A 27790-nucleotide genomic window follows, 5' to 3' on the forward strand; every position below is an offset into this window, starting at 1 on the left:
TCCTCCTCCTTCTGTAGTCACCTACAGACTGAAGCCCACTGGCCCAGGTGGGAGCCCAGGCATGTGGCACACAATGCCCCACCCCACACTTCACAGTGCCCTCCCCGACAGCTCACAGTGCCCCACCCTGGTTGCCACCCCTCCCCAACAGCTCAGAATGCCCCTGCCTGGGCTGCCCCGCCCTGTGGCTTATGAGGCTGCTGCTCTCCTGGCCCCTCGTGCAGTGCCAGTGGGACTAAGGTTTTCATTCATCACCAGCTTCCTGAGCTTTTTAGTCCTAAGAAAAGCACAGGGTAGTTCGTTGCTTGAAGCCATCTTCCTCTATGAGTTCTACACAAAGCCTCAGTAGAGTGGGTCCCATTAGCAACCAAGCTGAACAACTTTTATTTACTGACTGAATGTAGATACACCTGAATGGCTGACTGCTTTTGTAACTAAACACTCCTCTCCTGTCTTCCAATGAGTGGTTGTTTTTGTCTGCAACTCGACCACAGCAATCCCTGGGGCCCTAGCTCTATTCTCAGTAAAGAGTTATGGCTGTGTGTCTTGAATGACACCTTAGGACCCATCCTGCCTCCACCTCCTTCTCCATAAAATAGAAACCTAACTCGTCCCTCCAAGCTCTGAAATGCTGAAACTTACCAACTCCCTTTTCTCCCCGCTATTTCTTCCTTCCATGGCAGGGACTTTCAGATTTTCTTTCTTTTACTAACAAAGCACTAAGTATGATTTCCGTCATACAAAATCGAGAGCCATAAAGTGGGTTATTGCAGTCTAAAGTGGGTTACCACAGTCCTAATTCAATAAAGATGAATACTCGACATCTGGCAAGTAGTGTGTGCCTGACAGTGTCCCCAGTGTGTTATGCTCATTTAACCCTCAGAAACAATCTGCCCACTGTGTCATGGACATTTAACCCTCAGAAACAATCTCATTTAACAGATTTTACAGAAGAAGTTGAGATGGAGAAGGTAAGTAACCTCCCCAAGGTCACATGACTGCTAAGGGTGGGGCACAATTTGATCCCGGGTAGTCTGAATCCCCCAATTCCTCAAGCATGAATATCAGAAAGTATATTAGTCTGTTTTCACACTGATACAAAGAAATACTTGAGGTTGCGTAATTTATAAAGGAAAGAGGTTTAATTGACTTACAGTTTCATATGACTGGGGAGGCCTCAGGAAACGTACAATTATGGCAGAAAGGGAACCAGGTCCGACTTACATGGTGGCCATACAGAGAGTGTGAGTATGTGAAGGAGCAACTGTCAAACATGTATAAAACCATCAGATCTCAACCGGGCACAGTGGCTCACACCTGTAACTCTAGCACTTTGGGAGGCCAAGGCAGGTGGATCAACTGAGGTCAGGAGTTCGAGACCAGCCTAGCTAATGTAGTGAAATCCCATCTCTACTGAAAATACAAAAATTAGCTGGGTGTGGTGGCACATGCCTGTAATCCCATCTACTCAGGAGGCTGAGGCAGGAGAATCACTGGAACCCAGGAGGCAGAGGCTGCAGTGAGCCAATATCGCACCATAGCACTCCAGCCTGGGCAACAGAGCAAGACTCCATCCCAAAAAACAAAACAAAACAAAACAAAACCCTGTAAGATCTCATGAGGACTCACTGAATTCCACAAGAACAGCAAGAGGAAAACTGTCCCCATTATCCAGTCACCTCCCCCCAGGCCCCTCCCTTGACACATGAGGATTGTGGGGATTACAATTCATTATGAGATTTGGGTGGTGACATGGCCAAACCATATCAGAATGTAAAGGTAGAAGTCAAGCTTGGACGGGAAGTGGCATTGTAGATTATTATTATTATTATTTGAGACGAACTTTTGCTCTTGTTGCCCAGTGAAATTGTTTCTCTAATTTCATTTTCAGATTGTGTCTTGCAGATTTATAGAAATACAATTGAAAAATGATTCTGGCTATTAACGTTTTATGCTTCAACCTTGCTGAACACATTTTGAGATGGAGTTTCGTTCTTGTTGCCCAGGCTGGAGTGCAATAGCGCGATCTTGGCTCACCGCAACCTCCGCCTCCCAGGCTCAAGTGATTCTCCTGCCTCAGCCTCCCGAGTAGCTGGGATTACAGTATGTGCCACCATGCACAGCTAGTTTTGTATTTTTAGTAGAGACGGAGTTTTGCCATGTTGGTCAGGCTGATCTCAAACTCCTCACCTCAGGTTATCCACCTGCCTTGTTCTCCCAAAGTGCTGGGATTACAGGCGTGAGCCACTGCTCCCCGACAGAACAACTTTTTTTGATGTGGATTTTAAAATGCCTCCCCTTCATTCAACATTGATCAAGTCCCTTCTACATGCCAGGCACTGTATGTGTGAAATAGTCCCAACTCTCAATGAGTGTAGGCAGATGCACAAACAAAGGCTTAAGGAGTTCCGTTTTCTAAGACCACACTGCTGGATAGTATATGAACCTGGGATACAAACCCACCTCTATTTGACCTCAAATTTGATGCTGGGGTGGTTTTAATTTTATTCTGGAAATTTCAGTCACTGAACCATAAAAAGGTGAAAAGTCTCTGTCAGATGTGTGTGTAGTGGACTGTATAATAAGGAAGAACTGAAGGAAGCAACCAAACCAATGAAGAGACTTTGTCTAAAGGCAGAGTAATGCTAAGGGCAGTGGCAGTGACAAAAATGGAGAAAAAAGTTTGTGATCATTTGGGAGACAGACTAGGAAGTGCTTGGTCATGAGATGTGAAAGAAAAGGGAAAGTAGAGGGAAAACAGGCCTGCTCAGGCTCTGCTGGGGAAGACTGGGTACATAGTGATGCCTTCCTCCTGGCAGAGAATGTAGGAAGAAAAATGGGTAAGGAGGAAAAGATAGTTTTTACTCTCAGTGTCACATTAAAATGGAACTCTCTGGTCAAAAGTTGAATATAAATCTCTGTGGGCTAAGTCCATTTGTGGCATCCCAACATATGCTTTCAAAAATAACACACATACTAGATCAAGCCATTAAGAGTAACTGGGAAAACTTCCTGAAATTTACATGTTAAGAATATCACCATTTTTCATTTATCACTTTCATGGAGCAACTTTGAATCTATGGTTACAGCAAATGAGGCATCTTGTGCAAAATAAAGCAAAGACATGAAACAAAACATTTAAAATTCCATTGTTGTCAGAGAATGGAGAAAGCAACTGAAGCCATGGGCGTGGAGGTGATTGCCTTGAGAAGTTGTGTATAGTAAGGAGAAGTGGGAAGAAAGAAGACCTGTAGAATAGGGTGATTTATACGGCAGTAAGTGCAGCCTGAAAAAGTGAGCACTGGGAGTCAAGAGACCTGCATATGAATCAGGAATGGCTGCTCCTGTGAGTTGTTAGAAAGGAGATGATGCCTTCTTTTCATTTCTATAACAGCAGCACCTAGCACAGTGCCTGTTCAATAGGTACTCAGCATGTATTATCCCAATGCACAGAGTCAAATTTTGCCAGTAGGGCAGGAAAGCTACAAATCAGCTATGGCAACTTAGTGATTGGGCTTGTGTGTGTGAGTGAGCTGGGTGTCAGGCAGTGGGTAAAGTAGTGAACTGGAGGTGAGAAAACAATGACACAAACTCAGGGCTTCTCTTCCCTAGTATTTGGCTGAGAAGAGAGACGTAGTAGTAGTTAAAGGGAGACACATGGTAAAGAAAGCCTTTTATTCCAAGATTCAACAAAAGCATGAGTATACTTCTATGTTAAAGGGAAAGAGCCAACAGAGAAAACCCATTTTTGAGGTTAGAAGAGAAGGAAAAATGAATGCACAAGGGCCCCAAAAGGCACACGTGCATGCAATCCGATCAGAGACAGATTAGCTTTGGACTCCTACAAAAGCAAGAAGGGAGAAAGGCCCATGTGACTCTAAGGATATTTCTGGTAGAGGAAAGGTTTAGGAAAAGATCATTTGATGACCTTTATTTTAACAGACTTAAAAAAAAAAAAAAAAAAAAAAAAACTACTGTGGAGAAAAGGATATTATGTATAGAAAAGTCTACACTTCTTGATACAACTAACTTAAAAAAAGCCTGATACACTAAACAAAACCCAAATAATGTCTTCCCTAAAAGTGGGTAACTTGAAAAGCAATTTGAGCAAAAATCAAGGCATTAAATTACAAATAACCATATCAACAAAGTGAAAGATGGGTTTAACTTTTCCCACAAAAAGTTAAAAGAAATAACAGGCCGGGCGCGGTGGCTCAAGCCTGTAATCCCAGCACTTTGGGAGGCCGAGACGGGCGGATAACAAGGTCAGGAGATCGAGACCATCCTGGCTAACACGGTGAAACCCCGTCTCTACTAAAAAAATACAAAAAACTAGCCGGGCGAGGTGACGGGCGCCTGTGGTCCCAGCTACTCGGGAGGCTGAGGCAGGAGAATGGCGTAAACCCGGGAGGCGGAGCTTGCAGTGAGCTGAGATCCGGCCACTGTACTCCAGCCCCGGCGACAAAAAAAAAAAAAAAAAAAAAGAAATAACAGCAACTTTAGGAGAAGAGGACAAAATAACTAATAAGAAAATTAGGCCGGGCGCGGTGGGTGGTTCAAGCCTGTAATCCCAGCACTTTGGGAGGCCGAGATGGGCGGATCACGAGGTCAGGAGATCGAGACCATCCTGGCTAACACGGTGAAACCCTGTCTCTACCGAAAAATTACAAAAAACTAGCTGGGTGAGGTGGCGGGCGCCAGCTACTCGGGAGGCTGAGGCAGGAGAATGGGGTAAACCCGGAAGGCGGAGCTTGCAGTGAGCTGAGATCCGGCCACTGCACTCCAGCCTGGGCGACAGAGCGAGACTCCGTCCCCCCGCCAAAAAAAAGAAAAGAAAAGTATATGCAATTGCAACATGTGTGAATATTTACAAACTCTAAAATATAACTACGAAAAGGACCAGAAGAATCAGTATCATAGGAAGCAAAGGGTCATTTCAAAAATCAGAGGAGGGATGATTCATTTTTAATTTAATTCTGTGGAAAATATGTAAGTAATGTTTGAGGACAAAAATCGGTGATACGTTGAAATGTGGGAAACCACAGTGGAAGGAGAAAGAATTCAAGAAAGCTCAGTTTCGGTAACCAATATCTAGTAAAATCTTCAGGACCTAGGAGCTACGATCTGTGTTAATAGTGTCTGAAGACCTAGAAATGTCATTAGATACCATTTTGGATAATTCTTGTAGACTTGAGATGATGTCTATTTAAAGTTACAAAAATAGTGCCTGTATTTGTGTATTCATTACAGCAAACAATTGGATATGGAAAGGAAACTAGCATGCTATGCCACAATCTCTAAAGAAAGATTAGGGAAGTTTCAGCTTAAAGCAACAATAATCACAATAAAGTTTTACAATCCTTTGCAAGCATATATGAAAAACATACAAAAGTTTTTAATCTTTTTTTAAGGTAAGAGAACAGAAAAAATGAGAAAAATTGAATTATAAAATGAAACTTTGGTTTAGAGGTAAGAAACATTTTATGACAGGAGATCAGGGTTGTACAGTGTATTATGTGAATGTTGTGACTCATTGGTTTCATCTTGGATATCATAACTTGACATTTTGTAAAAGTGATTTTTCATGGGAATTTTTTCAGGTGCCCTGTAAAGTCCTGTCCCATCAGAAGCGAATAATAATCTTCCATATTCTTGAGATAGCTTAATGGCATCTTCTACAGTCTTCCATTGTTTAGTTTAGGTAAAGCTGGGAATCATTTTTGGGTATCATCTCATCCAACTTCTTTACCCATCCCCATCATAAGTCAGGAAGGTCTTGGATATTTTCTGCTCTAGCAATTAATTCATCATTAATCCTGGAGTTATTTGCTATTACAGTCATTTGTCCTACTTCACTTCCCATAAGCACAATGAACTTACCACCATTGACTCCTAAACCACATTGAATTTGTACATCTGATTTGACTTTGTGAGCAAAAGTTCTATGTATATCCTGTAATTCTTGCCTAGTATGAAACTTACTTTCAGTAGAGATTGTATTTCTGCATTCATGCACCTATGCCACTTGCACTCCTATTCCTGGTCGGGCTTTCCAGGGGTCATGATAACCTCCTGGGTTCTCTGGGAGAGGGACATATTCTTCAGGATAACGTTGTAATATTGTGTTAGCTAAAATCATCTATCTAAATGGATAGTTCCTAATGTCTTGTAATAAATCTGGTACTTTTTATTTTTCTTCACTCTTCGAGTTGATGTGGCCAATTCCTGAGGTTGGGTAATCAGGCCAGTATCAGACTGGTCTTTGCCAGAACTTTTTGCTTAATACATTTCTCTACTGCTTTCTACAGGTCACTGGATGTTAATATGGGTTCTGGAATGCAATTTTAAAAAATGTCTTGTGAATGACTTGCAACATAGTCATTTAATTTTCAAATATAATTTGCAAGTGAAATGTGTAGGACTCTGATAAGGCACAATGACCTAGACCCTGGGTATGATCCCCTCCAAAGAGGCAAATAGTGAATTCAGCAAGCTCACTCATGTCTGCTTACACCAGTCACTTCTGAACTGCTCAATGGCAGGCAGGGGGAATGACCCCTGGTTGGCAGATGCCCACTCACTATGACCCTGGATTGGACATATAGTTACCTTGAGTCCGGCCAGTCCTGTGTTGTTGGACTGTTCCTTGGAGATACACTCATTAGTGACTGTTAAGGTACCTGAGTTATTAGGTGCCTGTAGACTATGCCCAGTGACATGTGCATTACGTACAAAAGCTCCTTAGCTGTGCTGACACTGACTGAAGCTGTGAGGTTTCACAATGACACGTCAGACAAATACATATGTTCAGATTTACCATTTATCAAGAGGTCTTCACACTATTAATTATACAATTATCATTCTACACACAGGCATTAATAAAGTGAGTAAAAAACCACAGCCATGGCCCGGGAGACCAGTGTACCTCCAGAAGAGTCCAGTGGGTCCGGAAGCCCTTTGGATGCTGGTCAGAGGCTCCTTTTGGGCAGCAGACAACAGGTCTGGAGAAGTCCTTAGAGTTCTCATGGACAAAGCTTCTGAAGGCATCTTACACAAGACCTTATCTTTGCTGGTTTTATGATCCTCTGCAGATGGCTCTATTCTCATTATCTCAGCCACCTTTCACTTCCTATCAGTTCATTTCAGGTCTCTCATGATCCCAGGCAGCAGTAGTTGTTACCTTATCACTTCAGTTCATTCATATATGTTTATCTCTTTGGGGATGAGGGGACAACTTCACTGTGGACTTATTTCTACTGGAGATGAGTGATCCCATTTTAAGACATCAGGATCACAAATTAGTATCACCTATCGTCAGGGCAGACAATAGCTACCACCTGGGGCTGAAAGCAGGTAACTGTTTTTATTCCAAAAACATTCTGTCTTGATTATGGCGCCAGTTGCTGCAAGGGACTTCCTTTCCACCACCTGTTTTTCACAAGGTTTGAGTCTGAACTGCTAACATTCTACTGATTTCTGGGTGAAGGGACTGACTGCACCATCCCAGCCTGTCACAGCACTTGCCCCAGTACTTCCACTTTAAGAGTTTTCCACTTTGTCCAGAACTACAGTCCATTAATTCCCTCATTTTCTCTCTTAAGAGAATAAACAGGCTGGGTGCAGTGGCTCACGACTGTAATCCCAGCACTTTGGGAACCCAAGGTGGGCGGATCATTTGAAGTCAGGAGTTTGAGACCAGCTTCACCTACATACTGAAACCTCATCTCTACTAAGAAAAAAAAAATTTAAAACACACACACACACACACACACATACACAATTAGCCAAGTGTGGTAGCGGGTACCTGTAATCCCAGCTACTCGGGAGGTTGAGGCAGGAGAATCGCTGGAACCTGAGATGCGGAAGTTGCAGTGAGCCAAGATTGTGCCACAGCGCTCCAGCCTGGGTGACAGAGCGACACTCCTTCTCAAAAAAAAAAAAAAAAAAAAGAGAGAGAGAGAGAGAATAAACAACATATCTCAGGTACACACACATACCCCTCTTACCCCAAATACCAAACACAAAAATCCAATCTGTCTCCTTCTACCTAAGCAATTTTAGATAGTCACTTTCTCATAATTACCTTAAGCTCCCTGACTTGCTGCTTGTCCTTTCTCTGGCAAAATCTCATTCCTGGATGAGCCCCACTTTGTGTTTCCTCAATGGCACCACTCAGCTGAACCAGAAAAAATATCAAAAAGTGGTCAGAGATATCATCATACACTCAAATTACTTACATAAAAAATTGGCTGTAAATGTTTCCAGAAATCAATAAAAGTTTTGTTTCTCCAATGACATCATTTCTTCAGAAACCCAACATGTATAACCTATCTTTTCTATGTTCTTCTAACGTTTATTCAACTTCTCTCATCTGATATCTTGCCAAATCATTCAAGGAGAAAATATATCCCATTAGGCAAGAACCGACCATATTCCCATCACCTGAGAAAATAATACGCACAGGATGCGCCACCTCACCTTTCTCTGCCTCATTATGTCAGAAAAAGTATCCCTCCTTTTGTCACAAGGCAAATCTGAGATAAAAGATTTAGATGGCCTGTAATTCCAGCATTTGGGGAGACCAATGCAGACAGATTATTTGAGTCTAAGAGTTTGAAAGAAGCCTAAGCAACTTGGGGAAACTGCATCTCTCAAACAAATACAATTAGTCTAGCATGGTGGTGTGGTGGTATGTGCCTGTAGTCCCAGCTACTCAGGGTGGGGAGCACTGAGGTGGGAGGATCACCTGAGCCTGGAAGGTTGCGGCTGCAGTGAGCCATGATCATGCCACTGCACTCCAGCCAGGGCAACAGATATTTTTAAAAGCATCTTCTCTGTTAAAAATAATCAAATAAACAAGTGGCCCTGAGGCTGAGGTGGCTGCAGTGCACCCAATTCCTCCTTAAACAAACCAAAACTTGACTCAGTGTAAATAAGAAAAGGAAACCTAAGCTTAACCAATCAGAAACCACCAGCTAACATCTAACTAGAGACTTTCCATTGTAATGTTCCAAATGAGGCCACTGCTCCACTTTACTCAATCAAGTATTTTCCTTTTCTTCCACATTCACCATATACAAGTTTTCTCCCACCCTCTCTAAGCCTCTCTGTTGGACCTTTGAGCTGCTTGAAGTCTGCGGTTGGGTAGTATATACATTTCTGAATGTTCAAATGTATTTTCTAATGTTTCAAAGTGTCTAATTGTATCTTTTAACAGCTCTCATGATTACATCATTGTTTCTGGATCCTCAAGTTCTACCTCCTTCATTGGATTGATTCTTCAGTGTGTGAACACATTCTCTTCTACCATCATAAAGACTCTCCAAATATGGGCAGTTTCTTACAAAACTATACATACTCCTATTACATGATCCATCAATTGCACTCCCTAGGTCTTTACCCAAATGACCCAAATGCTTATGTCCACATGAAAACCTACACACAGATGTTTATAGCAGCTTTTAAAAGAGCTGCCAAAACTTAGGAGGAATCAAGATGTCCTTCCATAGCTTAACTGATAAATACAACTGTGGTATATTTAGAAAATGAAATATTAATCACCTCTGAAAAGAAATGAGCTATTGAGCCATGAGAAGACACTGAGGAACCTTAAATGCATATTACTAACTGAAAGAAGCCAATCTGGAGAGTTATCTATTCTGTGATTCCAAGAACACAACATTCAGAAAAATGTAAAACTATGGAGACTGAAAAGATGGATGGCTTCCAGTGGTTAGGAAAAGAAAGGATAAATAAACAGAGCACGAGATTATTACAGTAGTGAAAGTATACTGCAGGATATCATAACAGCTATAATGATATATTCATTAAACATTTCATTCTCATTATACATTTCTCCAAACCCTTAGAATGTGACCCACCAAGAGTATCACTCTGGGTGATGATGATGTGTCAATGTAAGTTCACTGACTATAATAATTATTCTACTCTGCTGTAGGGGGGTGTTCGTGGAGTGACCCGAGCATGTACAGGAATTGAGGGCATATGAGATCTCTGCACTCTGCACTCCATTTTGCTGAATACTCAAAACTACTCTAAAATAATACATCTTTAAGAATCTATATCACATAGCCCTTTTCAAGTATCCAACTGGTCAGAGTCAATTCTATGAAAGCTCAGACAATACTGATTCATAAGCTAGTTCTGACCCAACTGGCAAGAAGAGGCAGGAAAGCCCCAGGCCAGGGGGGTATATTGCACATGCATGCACCAGGAAACTGGAGGAAGCTTGGAGGCCCTTTAGCCTGGTCCTGAGCCTGCTGAACCTGCAGTTACAGGCACAGATGCCTGGGGCACCAATCTGAATCTGCCAACATCCACGGCCACATGAACACAAATGCGCAGAGTCTCCTCTGCGATCAGGAGCTAAGGATGTTAGGCCATGATTGGACTAGGATGGGAGATGAACCGAGAACTACAGATTCTGTAGACTTCTGTTGTCTCTTCCCACCCCCCAGCAACAAGTGATGAACACACACACACACACACACACACACACACACCCCCACCCCATAGTGACTAACAGGATCTCCCTCCAGGCGACTTGTAGAGAGGGGAGCAGAAAACATCCCAGGGGCCTTTCACAGCTACTTCCTTGAGCCCCCTTTCAGACAGTGCTGTCTAGGCCTGTCTCAGCCCAAGCACCACTACCCTGATATACAGAAGCTGGCATCCTTACCTAAAATTCAACATCAGGAAATGATCTCTTCTACTTAACACTGATGGAAATACCCCCAAGCGACGTCCTCATTGGCAGGGGTGGAGTGGGGGAAGTTTTTTAAAAAGTGAGGCTTCTGCCCACCACCTAGAGAACCTGGACATTTCCATCTACGCTACAAAGTCCAAATCACTGGCCACTGCCCCAGTGATGACAGATTAGAATATCTCGCCAATATATCTGGGTTTCTATTCCATTGAATGAAATGGCTTTTCTATTACAGGGACAGAATAAGGGATCAAAACGGTCTTACAACTGAACTCCAGTGTACAGTCTGCACAGACACTAGGCTTGTGCAAATATGACACAGCGAGGCCCCAGGACCCTTAAGCCAGCTGAATGTAGTGAATTTCAGGAAATAGTGAGATACATTCAGCAAAACAGTGGGCTTCATGCTGAAAGAAATCAATCCAAGAAAACATATCACTCACACACACACACACACACACACACACACACACACACACACACAGCCAGCCTAGTGGCCAATAGGTCTTCTCACCAAAAACCTGCCATCAGGAGAGCAGAAAGCCTCCCAGGGGTCCATCACTGCACTCTCTGGAGCCCCTTATCAGATGGCCAGCTCTGGGACAGCACTGTTTTATCCTGGTCCAGCCCAAACTGTTGTCTCCCTGTGATGTGGGAGCTGGCCACTTCACCAGAACCTCTATGTCAGAAAAATTTCTCCTCCTTTTAAAATAATGAGGGAGAACCTTCACACAGTGTCCTGATTAGGGTGCGTGGAGAGGGGGGTTCCTAGAAAGTCAGGCATGGCAGGGCTGAAGCCCTCTGGGTTAACTGTGGGCTTTTGATATGAAGGGAGGTAAGACTGGACAGGTCTGGGGTTAGAGAGGGGATGGACTAGGGTGGGCTGAAGAACTCCGCTTGGGCACTGCACACCAGGGAAAATGACCATAAAACATCCCATCTTCACTGCTCAGAGGAGGCTAGATCTGCTGTGAGCTAGAAAGCCATGTGGGGGCAGCTGAAGAGTCATCGAGTAGGAGAAACCTGAGAGCCGTGTGTTCCACAGGCCTCTGGTCCTTGTTCAGGCAGCAGGCATTGTGAGATGTGGCTCACACCACCTTGACTGCATGCTGCAGGGAAAGAGACTGAAGCCCAAGAATGTGGTCTTGCTCACCACAGGATGACGGCTCAGTGCAGAGCCGAGCTATGTGTGGCCCAAGAGGCAGAAGATGCAGATGACCCAGGCTGGGCTGGGGGATCCAACTGAACATGCACTTGCTAAGAAGCTGTGGACTACCAAGATGCCTTGGGACCCCAGTCTGGATCTAGAATTGCAGCAAAATAGGCTACTATTAAGTTCTTGGGAAGCTAACCCACTTTTGCTATCATCCACAGGCAAACAAACCAACCCCCACCACTTCCCACTCCCTCTGAAAGCCACCTGCCCCTCTGATCAACCATAGCACAATGGTGTCACTCTGTAAGGCACAGGTAGACAGGGCATCCAGCCATGCACACTCCAGGGCCCACACATGTCCACAATACACTGGTTCTTGTTGAGACTCCACTCTTCCAACTACAGACAAAAGCTCCCCACTCTCCTCAGCCACTCCCAACAACTGGAGGCCTGAAAACTTTCATGCACGCCGCTATGGTCTAAGCCACTTGTGGCAGTTTTGATTTTCATTTTCCTGGTAATCAATGATGTTGAGCACCTTTCCATATGCCTTTTCACCAGCTGGATGTCTTCTTTGGCTAAATGTCTATTCAAATCCATTGCCCATTTACAAATCTGCTTTGTGGGGGCTTCTTGATGGTTTTCTCTCTCCTTTTTTTTTTTCCTATTTATTTATACAAGTTCCTTAGGTATTTTGAATATTTGTTAAAACAATTTTCAAATCCACTGCTCAGTTATAAATCTGCTTTGTTGTTGTTGTTGAGATGGAGTTTCGCTCTTGTTGCCAAGGCTGGAGTGTAATGGTGTGATCTCAGCTCACTGCAACCTCCACCTCCCAGGTTCAAGTGATTATTCTGCCTCAGTCTCCTAAGCAGCTGGGATTACAGGCATGTGCCACTATGCCCGGCTAATTTTTGTATTTGTAGTAGAGGCAGGGCTTCTCCATGTTGGTCAGGCTGGTCTCAAACTCCCGGCCTCATGTGATCCATCCGCCTTGGCCTCCCAAAGTGCTGGGATTACAGGTGTGAGCCACTGTGCCCAACCAATCATCCCTTTGTGTGTGTGTGGGTTTTTTTGGCGGGGGGCGGGGGAAGAACAGAGTCTCGCTTGTCACCCAGGATGGAGTGTAGTGGCGTGATCTTGGCTCACTGCAGCCTCTGCCTCCCAGGTTCCAGCGATTCTCCTGACTCAGCCTCCTGGGTAGCTAAGATTACAGGCACACACCACACGTCCAGCTAATTTTTGTATTTTTAGTAGAGACAGGGTTTCACCATGTTGGCCAGGCTGGTGTCAAACTCCTGACCTCAGGTGATCCACCCACTTCGGCCTCCCAGTGTGTTGGGATTACAGGCGGGAGCCACCACTCCCTTTTTGTGTTTTAACATCAGTCAACACTCATATTTTAAAATAATAATAATGAATGGCGGTACCTTAAAACAAGGGAATTATACATCCTCCTCTTGTCCTCATCCTAGTGCAGACATTTTGTCTATAAAATGTTATTCACAGATGAATTCATGAGAAAATTACTGTGAATTTTAAATCCACATACAAGTGAATGCTCATTCATGAATATTTTAATAAAATAAAACTAATAGCGATAAAGAATTCCAGGGTTGAAACAGTTTCAGGAAAAATAAGATGGCAGTATGAAGTAAAATAGCAAAAAAAGTTTTTTTTAAATGGGTATATTTGTGTCTATAACTTTTTAAAAATTATAGCATTAGACAACGTATATATATACACATACATAAAGCAATGGAAGTGGCATTGTTTTTGTACTAGTCTAGAATATATATATATGTATAATGTGGTCAGCAAAATAATGGCCCCCCCAAAGATGTCCACAGATTCCTAGAACCTTACATGAAAACGGTACATCATACATGTGATTAAGGTAAAGACCTTGACATGAGGAGACTACCCTGGTGCTATGGAAGGAACACTGTGTTCCGTCAATGTTCCTGTGTTAAAATCCTAACACAAGAAAGCAACCTATGGAAGATGGCGTGGTATTTGAGGAATACTTGGGGTCTGCTGAAAAATGCATCTTGTATTTTATTTCAAGAAAAGACTCTCTCCTAATGTCAGGTAAGTGAAGAGCCCTCAGAGACACACGTACACACAAAGAAAAATGAAACAAAATAGAATGAATCCCACCAAAATGTGTTATGATGGCAGAATTACAAGTGATATGATCTTCTGTAATACATATTTTCATTAAAAATAGAAAAAAAAAAAAAAGCAGACTTCCCCTTGATTATAGCCTCTGACCCAAGTGGCTTGGAATCAGAAAACAGCGTCACCCGACTTGAAGCCATTTTGGCATCAATGGTGGAGTGGGTGGAGATGAGACTCTGGACCAGCTCATGGGTGGGCTCCACCTCGTCCTGTCAAGACCACCAAGAAAGGGCATGTGAGGAAAGCACAAAGATCCTGGAGAGACACTGGTTTCACTCAGTTCTCAAAATTATCTTAGACACATTTCCCAAGAACCTTTTTAATGCCACAAAAACCAGAGAAGAAAATCCTTACAACAAAGCTTGAAATGGATCCCCATATCCATTAAACTTTTCCAAAGCTCAGTGAGTATATAACCTGATAACCAAAACACCTAGCTAGAAAAATCTTAGTTCCAGTGTTATGACAACTCTAGCTTTTCTAACATTTTAAAATAACCCTGATTTTAACCCAACAAAATTCCACTTCAGAACTAAGAAATAAATATTGGAAATCTGCTTTAAAATGAAGAACGAGGAGACCACTGTGAATGAGAAAAAGAAAAAGACCAACGAGAGCTGGCAAGCACACTGGTTTTGTAGAAACGGAAATAAGCCATGCAGGTGCCACACTGGCAGCAGGGCCCGCGCCGGGGCCACGAATCGAGGCATGGAGGACAGGACGCTTTTGTTTGGTATAATAAAAAAAGGTATTCTTTTTATTCTACATATTTACAGTATGCATTTGGGCCTTTATTATAAGTACAAGAGAAAAATCTTCAATAAATAAAAGCTGAGTACATTACTTTTTTTGATTAAAAAATAGACTTGGAAAGAATAATGAGAGTTCAGAGCAATGACCCCCATCTCACCGATGCCTGAAAACCGTGGCTGCACCAAGGTCAACATAGACAGCGTCTTTGTCATACAGCACTTGCCCAACTCCAGAAAGAGGCACATAAACCAGCTGCTCCTTATTATTTAAACAGCGCTTCTTTTGTTGTTCAGGAAGAGCACAAGGGTCTGGAAGGAAATTGACATCACTCATGGCAAAATCTTCCACCCCCTAGAAGACAGGACCCAAAAAGCCAGCTTCAGCTGACAGGAAGTCAGTAAGTATCTACTGTTGACTTGGGGGTTAACAACGATCCACAGTCCAAGGGCTGAACCCATGACCCTAAAGAAGGGCATTGCGCCACACTGGAACAGTGGCCCTCTAGCTACAAGACAAGAGGTCAGAGAAGAGGGGATTCGGTAACACCTTTGCAGGCCTACACACAGCTGCTTTACTTTTAAAACCTCCAGAAAGGCCATCTTCCCTTGTTGGGTCATTTTTCAGTTTTCCTGAGAAATGAAGCCATCCCAAGAATCCTATGTGTAATTCTAGTATGTTCTACAACAAGAGAATACCTGCCATGTGAATTTGGCTTTTATTTTTCAAGTGTGCTCCTCTTAATAACATAAAGTGACACCTGCCGGTCACATTTGATGTTTGTTCGGATATCCTCTGGGTTTGTCAAATCTTCCATCCTAGAAAAATAAACTCAATCATACAGCAGAAATGAATGGCAAAAGTGCCTATACCTCCTTTCATGTGTCAATGACTCATCACACTCTTGTCCACCAAGCATGTCATTTAGAAAACTAGAAAATGCAGAAACAAGGAAGCACCGTTCACCATCCAGCAGAGGAAAAGGGACAGGCACACAACTGTGTCTCTAGGCTGAAAGTGACATTCATTCCGTAAGACACCAGACAGGGAGATGACGTCCACCTGGGGTCAGGGAAGAGTGAAGAACATATTCAGAAAATCCCTTTCTGGAAGAGGGTGAGCTTGTGCTCTGGGGATTTTTACTGTGGTTTGGATTCTGGCAGGTGGAGAAAGGGTATTCCAGGCTGAGAAAACCACAGCACAAAGAAGAGCACAAAGGAAGGAAACTGAAGGCACACACGAGGACTCAAGCACCCGGACATGAAGGCAGCATCACTGAAAACTGAGGCTGAACGTAGGATGGGGCCACATCCTGTAGCCTTAAATGCTTCCAAGTCCTCCCATTTTCCTAAACATCTCATAATTAATTTACTCCCAAAGGCACAGCATCTTTGAGCAATGACATAAGTAGACATTTTCCATCAACTACACTTCTACCCCCACTATTCAAATAGGCACAAAATAAATCCTATCACTGTTCTTTTCCTAGCCTTTTTAACTTTGAAATATATGGCCCAGGAAGAAAAAGTTTACAATCACTTTTTACCTGTCTGCCAGGACATAAGGGTGAGAAGTTTGCCATGTGAGAGGCCTAAACTTCATAACTGTAATAAAATGGCCCAGATTGTGGATTTCGTGGTTTTGATATTCTCCATGCGGCATTCCAGAAAGGCAGAACAGTTTGGCACCCTAAACATTAAAGGAAAATTAAAAATTAAATTTCAATTAAGTTCTTGTCAAAACTGCAACAAAATAAAAGCTCTAAAAAAGAAGCAATCCTAAGAAGGGAGACTTCCAGCAAAGCCACTGTCCTGAGGCTTCCAGAGCCTTGCTGGCTTCTTTCAGAACTTATTAGAACCCCACAGAGGCAGACTGCTCTGCAGCCGAGCAGGGGCATCCATCTAAGTATGGTGAGGAGAGGGAGGTGAGGCCTCTGAGCACAGAAACGGTTCTGTGGCCGATGGACCAGAGCAGTATGGAAAGGAAGGGGCAGTGCCTGGTCTTGCAACTGGGAGAAACTTCTGATGTACTCTATTAAGTCCCCACCCCCAAACACCCAGACACTGCCTGGTGCAGCAGGTACAGAGACAAATGAGATACACCAAGAGGCCCAGAATAAGCGCTCTCTTGAGGGAAACCTTCCAGAGACTGGGAACACAAACACAATGGGAATTCAGGAGGCAAATCCTAGAGAGACGTTTAGTGATAGCTCTTCAGTCTTTTTTGTCTGTTTGTTTCTTTGTTTGAGACAGAGTCTCACTCTGTCACCCAGGCTGGAGTGCACCAGTGCAATCTCAGCTCACTGCACCCTCTGCCTCCCGGCTTTGAGCAGTTCTCATATCTCAGCCTCCCGAGTAGCTGGGATTACAGGTGTGTGCCACCACACCTGACTAATTTTTGCATGTTAGGAGAGACGGGGTTTGGCCATATTGCCCTGAGCTCAAAACTCCTGGCCTCAAGTGATCCGCCCAAGTCTGCCTCCCAAAGTGCTGGGATTACAGGCTTGAGCCACTGTGCCTGCCTCTTCAGTCTATTTTAAAAGGATTATACTGTTAGTTTCTAACAATTATTTCTCTTCCTACCCGGGAAACTTCTGTCCAGAAGCTGTGTTTTAATTGCTTCTTTGTCTTCTTCAGTTTCTTATTATGCTTGAAGGAGTCGAGGTGGGTGAGAACTCCCATAATTTTAGGAAAGCCATGTACTTGAAAGATGTTTAGAAACTCAAAGGTTTCCATTTCAAACCCAAAGCTGGCATCTATAAGCATCAGTACCTACAAACAGAACACATCATTTCTCAACGAAACGACCAAAACAGACCACCTACACTAGCGGTTGGCAACTGGCCCACATGCCAAATCCACCCATCACCTGTGTTTGTAACTACAGTTTTATTGGAACACGGCCACATTAATTCATTTACATATTGTCTATGGCTGCCTGTGCACTACAACTGCAGAGCTAAGTAGCTATAAAAGACATGATCCACAAAGCCGAAAATATTTAGTATCTGGCCCTCGACAGGAAAGTCCCACTCCAGACTAAATCAAATGGCTACACAGGCATCCCCCAGAGAAACCACCACCCTCTGACTTGCTCTAAAAGGCAACCATAAGACAATGCCCACTAGGATATAAACTTTCATTTTAAGAATTCTAATGCGTGAGAAGTAACTCAGAAAAGGCTGAGACTAACCTGGCCCTTACCTAAGAAATCCTAATTTAAAGAAATGAAGTTTTCTGTAACATATTTTTAAGCCAAATAACAGGTCTTTGACATCCAAAGAATGGGAAGAAAGTGATAATCAATGAAATATATTAAATATATACAGAAAATCAATCTCTTCTTTCAATTTCCTCACAGAAAAAAAAAATCTGTTTTTGGCTGGGAAGTATGCAGTGTACACCTCTATCTTGTATGTCAATTTGTATAACTCAATTGCTCAGAAATTTTTTTAAATAGCTACCAGTTTAGAATTAAGTCAAAAAAACAGTAAGATTATCACGAATGGCAGTCTATAAGAAAATATAAGCAGATAAGACCAATTTTTAAAATTTAAGACACTTCAAAGATGCAAAATAATTTCAGAACTGATTCCTGGAAACTTCTGGTTTTAATATTAAAGATGGTTCTGTTCTTATCTTTCCATGGATAACCGAAAATAACACAAAATGGAAACAGAAATGCCCACCTTTGATTAAACTAGGAAACATTCAAAACCCAAAACCACAGGATATACAAAGTTGGGCTTGCAGGAAAGCACAGCTGCCACTGCAGACCGAGGCAGCAAGCAGAGCTCTCCAGCAACACTGGACCAGCTCGAAGAACAGGTGGAAAATCCTCACACCACATCTGATGTCAGAGTGCCAAGGGGCAAGCAGCTGGTTTTAGGGTCAGGAAGAACAGGGACCAAACAGTCCCTCAGCTGCCAATCTTTGTCATCTAAGCCAGTGTTACTCCCCTAATCCACACACACACGTACACACCCAAATCCACGTACTGTGTGTGCCTTTGCCATAGTCAGGAGGCTTTGACAACCCAGAGCAGAGCAATCAACATAAGCTAGGCTAAATAAATTATGGTGCATCCATAGAATGGAATATTACATTAAAAAGAAGGAGGCAGTACTACAGTACTTACTGACTATGTATCTCCAAGATACATTATATGAAAAAAGCAAAGCATAGAACAGTGTGTAAAATAAGCTACCATTTGTGTTTTTAAAGGGTGGCATGTGTGTTTATATGTATCTGGAAGGATACTGCTCTGCAGGGCCCTGAGAGACCAGCGGTTAGAGCAAGGAAAGAGAAAACGCGCATTGTGTGTACCCTGCACTAGTTAGAGTGCGTTACCAAATGTGTGTGCTCCTTTTGAAAATCTGAAAAAGATTTACATAGGCATCTCTCTCAATGATGGCTAAGAGGCTGGGAAGGGGACCAGGGAGGGAGGGACAAAGAGGGAAAGGTTAACAGGTACAAAAATATAGTTAGATAGAATAAATTCTAGTGTCCCACAGCACACTAGGGTGACTATAATTTATTATGTAATTCAGAATAACTAAAAGAATGAAATTAAAATGATCCTAACACAAAGAAATGATAAATGTTTGAAGTGACGGATATCCAAATTACCCTGATTTGATCATCACACATTGTATGCTTGTATCAAAATACCACATGTCCCCCATAAATATGTACAACTAGTATGCATCCATAATAACTAAAAATAAAAAAAGTAAAAGCGTCTCTTAATATGTATGTCTTTAAAATTAGAAACTTGCTACATTTTAAATAAAAGGGAAACAGATGACTTCTATGAACTATTTCAATCTTTTCAAGTATACAAGATTTAGTAATCTTTACACAGATTTACATTAATAACACTTATTTTTACTAATAGTAGCATTACATGTTCAAAATTTAAATGTTATTTAGTTTTCTGACATTACAGTGGCGTAACTTTAAAACCTGTATTACTTTTCACTTTATATTTTAGGAGTCTTTCTGGGCCAAAGTATAAAATCTGTAGCTCTAGAAAAAACTAAATAAAAATGAAAAAAACAAGGAATCCATCACCCCATACTTCCTAATCAATATGGCTTATTTTTTTGTTTTTGTTTTTTTGTTTTTTTTTTTTGAGACAACATTTCGCTCTTGTTGCCCAGGCTGGAGTGCAATGGCGTGATCTCGGCTCACCACAACCTCCGCCTCCCAGGTTGAAGTGATTCTCCTGCCTCAGCCTCCTAAGTAGCTGGGATTACAGGCATGCGCCACCCCACCCAGCTAATTTTGTATTTTTAGTAGAGACGGGGTTTCTGCATGTTGGTCAGGCTGGTCTTGAACTCCCGACCTCAGGTGATCTGCCCACTTCAGGCTCCTAAAGTGCTGGGATTATAGGTGTGAGCCACTGTGTCTGGCCTTTTTTTTTTTTTTTTTTTTTTTTTCCTAACTTGTATTTTATTTTTGTTAATTTAAAAGATAGTTAATAGAATATCAGGAATAGTGAACATTATCATTTCCATAAATGCAAGACCGTATGCATTCTCCACACACTGAGTACTGTCTACATTTTCTATTGATAAATTCTGACCATTTCTTCAGGCAATTCATGTACTTACTTTAGCATTATCATTAAGCATGAAGGTTCCAGTACCATCAAGAACAAGGGATACATCTTCACACAAGTTACTTAGCTGCTGGGAGGCTCTATTTCATCTTATGTAAACTATAGATAATACCTACTCACCTGAAGGCTGTATCAAGGGTTTACGTAAGGAAAATTTGTAGAAAGCAGTTAGCATAGTGCCAGGAAGGATGCAAGAAGAAATGGTACTTACTGTGATATATTTGTACGTATATATGTATGCATGTTAATGAACTCTTACTAGCTGTGTTCATTAAAGGTTTTCTGCATCCTGTCATTTGCTTTTAGATTTTGGAATACATTTCATTGTGCACATTCCATTTGTATTATCAGTATTACAACATTTATTACTATTATTATTATCATCAATTCAGTCACATCTACTGTATCCCTGATGATGACCATGATTCGTTTAGTAATCATAAAACTCTCTTCCCTTGACAGGGTAAATAACCTATCACAACGCTGTAAGTCTCCATCAGCACCCCAGGCTGCCCCTGCTGACTTACCACATCTGCTGCTTTAGCCAGATCAACCATCATGTTAATGTCACACCCACATTCAATAATGGCGAGTCTGCGCTTTTTACCTATAAGTGAAAAGATGAAAATTTTACTTTAAAAAGACCCTGAAAAAACTCTAACCATCAACTCTAATTTTCATTTTTGTAACTGCATCCAGTAAAACACCATATACGTTTATAGGAGTGTACCAGAAGTTCATCTTTATAGGCAAAAACTGGTAAAATAAAATAAATTCCATCGTGTTTTTCTTGCTGTGTTCTAAATTTAGATAATATCAAAAGTCTACCCAGGTGAATAAAAGTGCTCAAACAGGGAAAATTCTGACTGGACAGGCTCCATGATAAGCATGATCCTGCTGTTCAGCTGCAGGTGTGTTCACCTCTATCAAAACTTCCTGTATTCCCACTATCGCTAAAAACTTCCTCAAACATAATACAACAGAATATTCGTAACGATAATTATGTCTAAATTCAGGTAATAAGAAAACAGTCAAGAAAATATGGGCTGGGCACAGTGGCTCACGCCTGTAGTCCCAGGACCTTGGTAGACCAAGGCAGGTGGATCCGTTGAGCCCAGGAGTTTTGAGATCAGCCTGGGTCACATGGGGGAACCCCATCTCTACAAAAACAAAAAAGAAAGAAAAAAAAAAAGAAAAATTACCCAAGCATGGTGGCATGCATTACTCAGGAGGCTAAGGTAGGAGGATTGCTTGAGCCTGGGAGGTTGAGGCTGCAGTGAGCTGTAATCACACCACTACATTCCAGATTGTGCCACAGAGTAAGACTCTGTCTCAAAAAAACGGAAGAGAAAATATGGATGCTCCAAAGATAAAGAAAAGCCTCAATCCAACTGTGTTACTGCAATAACAAGAGATTTCAGAGTGTACATTGCCATTCTACCACTGGAAGTTTGTTTCACCTTCCCTCAAACTTGGAAAGGTCACCATCTCCCAAAGCAGACAAATTCTCATAGGAAAAAGAGAAAACATGCACTTCCACCAGCATGTGGCTTCATAAGGGCAAGCATGTGCACCTGGCACATAGGAGATAGACGCTATCTGTTAAATGATGTGTTCACAGTGACCACGCCTGCTACGCCCTTCCAAGGAACATGCTTGGCAAAGCCATAGAGCAGTCAGGATAAGATACGTATCACATCCTTACCTCTGGGAACTTACCCTTTTCTGAAGTTATAGCTAACTTAGTAAAAATATAAGAGAAGTAACATGATATGACAATATTTAACATGTTCCACTCAAGAAAACAAGAAACACATGCATGGCCCTCAGATGAAACAGCCACGCCAACTCTGTGTCTGCGGCGGCATCTTCTACCTGACACGATCGTCACAGGGCTTCTGATCTCGGTCAACTTCTGCCGGGTGAAGTTCCGAATGAGGCCTTGTATCAAAGTGCGCTTTCCAACTTTGGAGGCCCCGTCACCACTGCTGCTATTGGTAGGGGCTCTAGTGGAGTTCGATCAACCACTGGAATATGACACTTTTCTGTCTTCAAATCCTGACTCCTATTCATTTAAAAAAAAAAAAAGAAAAAGAAAATTCACTTTCAAAATAGAGTAAAAGGTACCAACCTTATAAGTAGACTTTCTTAGTATACTTACAGATATGAGTACTTCAGTATATTTTATAGAGAGTACAACAAACTATATATACATAAAATTAGCTTGTCAATTATTAACTTGTTAACTTCTGACCCTCATCCAAATAACTGCTGTTCAATAAAGATGTAACAAGACGACTTCAATAGTATAGAGAATTGAAAATTAAACACTCCTTAAATCTGACTGTTTCATGAGTGATTTTAAAAGTTTTTTAAAAACCAAAAGGTAAATACCGAGGCAGTGCATCATAACAGATAAGAGCAGAGGCTCTGGAGTTAAATTTGGCTCTCCTACTTACTGGTTATATGATTGGAGGTAACTTGTTTTCTTGACCTCAGTTTTCTTGTCCATAAAATGAGGGCAGGAATGATCCTATTCTGGTAAGGCTGCTGGAAGCATTTAGTTGAATAGTGTTTAAAGTACACTGCTAAGAATATCACAAGGACTCACTAAATAAAGCTATGTTAGTAATAAATATTGTAATTTTTGTATTTTATATTACAACTTTGTAAAATATATCCAGAGGAAAAAAACACACTTATCACCATAGAAACAGTTTAAAGTTTAGGAAAAAACAAATTCTATAAATTCTTGTATCTTGGGCAAGAAACACCAACCAGTGTGCAGATGCTGGAGGCAAGGCAGCTTCTATGGGAAGGCTTCTCATGTTTTGGTAAAAGTCACACAGCACGCATCTCCATGTCCTTTGGAGCTGGACTAGACTTGTGAATCCAAATGTCACCTGTGACAGGCTCCTACTATTTAAAAAGAATCAATGGAAGAAGCATCAGACTGTAGCTAAACATACCTGTGAAAGGATCGAGCCATCCGCACAGCAGACTGAACTGCAAAGGCTTTGAGATTTCTCTTCCCAGCATCTTTGTCTCCTAGCTGGAGATCTTGCAGATGCCGCTTCTTTTTCTTTTCAGCTTTGGGTCCACTGTTTTTCTTCCTGTGTTTCTTCTGGTCCTTAGTCTCCATAGTGGCTATTTACCAATAACAAGTCACTCTAACCTACAAGGAAGAATGCCGGGGTAAGGAGGTGGGAGAAGCATGTTACAACCCAGGCAATACCCAGGGAAAAACATTAAATTTCATGTATTTCTTTATGAAGAGATGATGTATTTGTTCACTGAACAAGGGTAGAAACTGCTTAACCATCCCCAATTTCATTTCTCTCTGTTATGCTATAAATTAGATGAGTTACCTCTGCTAAGGTTACATTTTATGGTTAAGTTACTTTCTATTCATCTTAAGTGTCAACATCAGCACTATCTATTTCTGCAAGAATGGAAATATTCTATATCTGTACTTTTCAGCTATTTAGCCTTTAGCCAAGTGTGGTTACTTAAAATGTATTTAGAGAAACTGAAAAAATGAATTTTTAATTAATTTCATTCTAACTCTAAACAGTCACGTGTGGCTACTTACTGGACGGCTCAGACCTAGATATCAACTGGACTAATGAAGTGGTTTCCTAATTTAAACTAAAGATCAAATTTTAACAAAAAATTTAAAACGTTTCTATGAACTTCCAATATGAGCGCAGTATTACTTTTAGTACCTGTCGACTCTTTAAAACTCCTAAATTACAACTCATCTACACACATTTGAAAAACAGCAATATCTGTACGTGCAAGATGTGACTGGTTCGAGATGATGCCTGGAGAGCCCATGGACTCACAGAGACCCTTCCAGTAATTTCTGAGGTACTTGAGAATCTGTGGTCAATGAATTGGTAATCACTGAATTAGTGAGTTTTTTAAGGATATGGGGCTGCATAAAATCTGACAGCTTGACTGAAAAAAAGCGGAGCAGGGTGCCATTTCATTCAGTTAAGGTCCTGTATTAATTCCGTTTAATAAATGTTTGTGTCTCTGATGTGCTAGCCACTGTGCCAGTAAATGGATATAGCTATGATCTGACTGGCAGAGGAAATTCAAACTAGTGTCTTCCGTGCCATGCAATAAGGGCTACATTGCAAGGCTGTACAGGGTGCTACTGGAGCATAGAGGTGAGTCAGAGGCTTCCCACAGACACACACACACGAGCGGAAACAGAAAGTCTTTATATATCACCATAATGTCAAGGAACACTGGCCGGGAGTTAGGAGAGCTGGGCACTAGGAATGCTTTGAAACTGAGTAGCTGTGTGATTTCTGAGATTATGTTGCTTCTCTACTATATTTTAGTTCCGAACATGTACTAATGTTTCTCTCCCTTTTCTTATTGGTGGGAATAGCACAACTTGGGGTCAACAGATTCGGCTCAGGTCTAAGTCGCCTACAGTCTCCCCGACAGCTTCCCTCCCCGTTCAGGCTCTCTGCAGGGATTCACCCCGTCCTCTCCCAAAGACCCCCAGGCACACCTGGGACAGATGCGAAATATGCTGCTTCTCCGGAGCAAAGATGACCCAGAGGACCGGGGGAGGACCTTCCCACGCGCACGACTCGCGATATTCCCAGTACCCCAGAGCCAAGGACCCCACCGCCGCCTACCCCAGCCCGCGGCACCGAACCTGCTCACAACTGCGACTCGTCAGGTCCCCTTGGGCACCGCGGGCAACGGAAATTCACCGTCGCGCCGACTCCCCTGAGGGAAAAAAAAAAAGGCAGAAAAAAGAGACCGGTGCCTGGACGACTTTCCGGGGAAAGCTGGAAGAAAGACTCCCTAACAGCTGGGGTGCAGGCGCCTGCGCAGTGCGTTGCACCGGGTCCGCGTCCCTCCGGATTCCGCCCCAATCCGCCCTCAGAATCCACGGCCTCAACTCCTGCGGTGGCACTCTGGAGCAGCCTACACCGCCCTCCAGGAGTCCTTCCCCAAGGCCAGGGCAGCTGTGCAGCCTGGAGCGGGTTACTTGATGCCGTGCAAAAGCCAGAAGGAGACCATTTGGTCCTGGCAGCCCCGGAGTCACCGTACCCGGGGCGAATGGACTATGGCTGATTGGGAGTCCACTTCCTCCTCTTTAAAGATGACAGATGAGAGAGATCTCGCCTTCTGGGGGTGCCCCAAAGCCCTCTTTTGGCCGGAATCGGTGGCTCATCCCTGTAATCCCAGCCCTTTGGGAGGCCGAGGCGGGAGGATCGCTTGAGCTCAGGAGTTCAAGACCAGCCTGGGCAACATAGGGAGACCCCGTCTCGCGGAAAAAAAAAAAACAAAAAACAAAAAACAGACGGGTATGGTGGCTCACGCCTGTAATCCCAGCACTTTGGGAGTCCAAGGCAGGAGGACTGCTTGAGCCCAGAAGTTCAAGACCAGCCTGGTCAACATAGGGAGGCTATGTCTCTCTCTCAAAAAATAAAAATAAAATAAATAAAAGCCGGCGTCGTGGCGGGCACTTGTGGTCCCTGTGCTCCCAGCTACTCTGGAGGCTGAGGCGGGTCGATCGCTTGAGCCTGGGAGGCGGAGGTTGCAGTGAGCTGAAATGGAGCCACTGCACTCCAGCCTGGGCAACAGAGCAAGACACTGTCTCAAAGAAAAATAAATAAATAAAATAAGGCCCTCTTTTTCCAGGATCAACAGACTCTGAGGGCAGTGACAAACTGACCCAGCCTAAACTGCCTCGCCTTCCCTGCTCCTGGGAAAGGGGCTTTCCCTGAGGGAATGTAGCATCTTGACGTTTTCTTCCTGCACAGCTTTGCCTTCCCAAGGATCCGCATTGCCACCTGAGGAGATGCCTTGGAGCCCATCTAACCCCCAGCCCAGCTACTTGGGACTCCTAGAGCGTACATTGTCAGAAGATGCATCTTCCTTTAGTCCTGGAGGGGTTCCTTGAAATATGATCCCACCGGTGCGCTCAAGGCTCAATTCTACACCAAAAAACTAGGCCCACTCCTGTCACCGAGACCCCCAGGCTTCAGGTCCTGTCACAGGGACCTTGATTTCGCCCCCAGCAGACCCCAGGTATTCACTCTGCATAGGCTATATACTGGGTGCTAGACTAGGGAGGCTACCCACGTGGCACATGCTTCCCTTATCCATGAAGAGCTTAGGATGTAACTTCTTCACACTAGGCCTCTTTTTGGAGATGTCAGTATCCGGGTAGATAATCCTTCTAACATCCTTTTGATCTCATGAAGCCCACTCCTGTCCTCTGCCCTACCTCAGCTTCCCCCTCCCTTCATGATCAGACCTTAGACCTTGTCAGGTCCAAGGACTGCAAACCCCACAGTATCCCACTCTGACCACCACCTCCTAGCTATCCAGGTTACTCCCTGTACTGCCCTGAAACAAAACTCCTGCAACCTTACCAGCACCTCCAGTCCAGATCTTACTACCTGTTCACTGTTTCTTCCTCCCTTTATGACTTTTCCCTCTCTAGTGAGCCAGCCTAAACTCCATGGCCAACCATTCTCATTGGTCCCTTGCACACCTCCTCAACTCACCCACCTCCCTGTCACCTCCTATCTGCTTGGTAAGATGCGAGCCCTGGATAAACCCAGCTCTCCATCTATTCCATGCCACAACGATGCAACTAAACATGGCTGGAGGAAAACAGGACCATGCCAGCAGTCCTCACTTTAATCATTCTTTGTCTGGTCTACTCAATCTCCCATTGTTCCAAATGAGTATTTTGCACTTCCTCCTCTCTGTTCAATCCTTCCTACTGCCTCCCCCTTCCTTGCCTCCTGAAAAAGGAAAAGAAAAAAGACCTTTTGAAAAAAGAAGGGATAAATGTCCACAACTCAGTGTGAAGTGTTTAAAAGAGAGCCACACAAGTATGAAGAAAGCCAGAAGTGAGTAACCTGCAGAAAAGTAGATAAAGGTTCTGATCTGGATCCAGATGAGAAGTGGAATGGCAAGTGAAAATCAGGAAATATTTTGAAGAAGATAAATGTTCCTGGATATCTTTGAACACCTGGTAAATTGTTAGGTTCTTATATATAATAAAGCAAGGTTGTAGGTTCCTCTTTTTATTCAGGTATTTGAGGAAAATGTGACTCCAAGGCCTATTGAAATCTGAGACATATGTTCTGGGTACATTACGGAGAAGGTACAGTAGTGTTGAAGAATTTAAAAATATATTTAGGTCTTGTCTTGTAAGTCAGCCCTTCTCCTTACACTAACTATATGATTCCTTCATAGTGGATTATTATTCCATCCAAAATTTCCTATTTCAAAAGCCACATTTGGTTCATGCAAATACGAAAAGATGCCGTAGCAGGAGAAAAAAGTTTGGAGATGATGAAGATGCA

General features: G+C 42.8%; 1 protein-coding gene and 1 pseudogene across 1 annotated transcript in view; both read right to left on the reverse strand.

Moving 5' to 3' along the window:
• LOC102120061 (glutamate dehydrogenase 1, mitochondrial-like) overlaps positions 1-27790 on the reverse strand; it is a 516922-nt gene that overhangs the window by 447545 nt on the left and 41587 nt on the right. The gene's annotated exons all lie outside the window — the stretch shown is intronic.
• LOC102120831 (ribosome biogenesis protein BMS1 homolog) lies at positions 15363-23474 on the reverse strand (annotated as a pseudogene).

This window comes from Macaca fascicularis, chromosome 9 (assembly GCF_037993035.2).
Source record: "Macaca fascicularis isolate 582-1 chromosome 9, T2T-MFA8v1.1".
Taxonomy (NCBI): domain Eukaryota; kingdom Metazoa; phylum Chordata; class Mammalia; order Primates; family Cercopithecidae; genus Macaca; species Macaca fascicularis.